The 1,090-nt window shown below is 35.7% G+C and overlaps 1 non-coding gene across 1 annotated transcript; it reads left to right on the top strand.

Moving 5' to 3' along the window:
- The first annotated feature begins 754 nt into the window (after positions 1–754).
- On the top strand, positions 755–861 carry LOC139846079 (small nucleolar RNA R71). The gene has a single exon (XR_011758824.1). It is a non-coding gene; the product is annotated as a small nucleolar RNA R71 (small nucleolar RNA).
- The last annotated feature ends 229 nt before the right edge of the window (positions 862–1,090 follow it).

The raw sequence follows: 1,090 nt of genomic DNA, 5'->3' as shown, positions 1-1,090 counted from the left end.
CGATTTTCTTTCACCTATTAACCTTGCTAGGTTGCTCACTTCTTGTTCCAAATTTTGAATCGAAGCTTGTTGATTTCTAAATGCTTGAGCATTTTGTTCATTGGTTTGTTTCTGAGATGTGAAAAATTGAGTTTGAGATTCAACTAGCTTTGACATCATGTCTTCTAGATTTGGCTTTTTATCATCGGTTTGTGGTGGTTTATTTTGAAAAATAGGTCTTTGCTGATTGTAAGTATTATTAGATACTTATTGATTGCTAGGACCTTGTTGGTTGTTGTATGGAACATTTAGGTTATAATTCTGATTTTGATTGTAGATTGGTCTTGGCGGTTGATAATTATTCTGATAATTATTTCCAGGTCTTTGGTTAATGTATGAAACATTCTCTCTTTGTTCCATTGTTTGTTCAATACTGAGATAATCTTTTGTCAAATGTGGTCCTCCACACTGCTCACAACTAATTCTTATTGAGTGAATATCTTTAGTCATCTTTTCCATTCGTCTCTCGACAACATCTATCTTTGTAGAAATGGAATCAAAGTCATGGCTAGAATCGGCTCTAGCAGCTCTAGATGATCTAATGATATCTTTTTCTTGATGCCACTCATGTGAGTGGGAAGCAGTGTTATCAATAATTTTGTAAGCTTCAGTTGCGGTTTTCTTCATAATGGAACCACTAGCTGCTATGTCGATGTCTTTTCGTGTAGTGATGTCGCATCCTTGGTAGAATATTTATACTATTTGATAAGTGTCTAAACCATGTTGCGGACATCCTCTCAATAACTTTCCAAATCATGTCCATGCCTCATAAAGAGTTTCATTTGGCTTTTGTGTGAACGTAACAATTTCTCCTTGAAGTCTCACGGCTTTAGATGCCAGAAAGAATTGTTTAAGAAAATTTTCAACTAAAACGTCGCATGTATCCATCGCCCCTTCAGGTAACGATTCTAACCAATCTTTGGCTTCTCCCTTTAAAGTCTAGGGAAATAACATGAGATATATCTGTTCATCCTCCACTTCTCGAATTTTAAATAGTGTACAGATCCTATTAAATGTTCGAAGATGTTCGTTTGAATCTTCCTTCGGCGCA

This window comes from Rutidosis leptorrhynchoides, chromosome 4, assembly GCF_046630445.1.
Source record: "Rutidosis leptorrhynchoides isolate AG116_Rl617_1_P2 chromosome 4, CSIRO_AGI_Rlap_v1, whole genome shotgun sequence".
NCBI classification, from domain to species: domain Eukaryota; kingdom Viridiplantae; phylum Streptophyta; class Magnoliopsida; order Asterales; family Asteraceae; genus Rutidosis; species Rutidosis leptorrhynchoides.
Note: the sequence above shows the minus strand (reverse complement) of the source record. Positions and strands in the feature narration are given on the sequence as shown.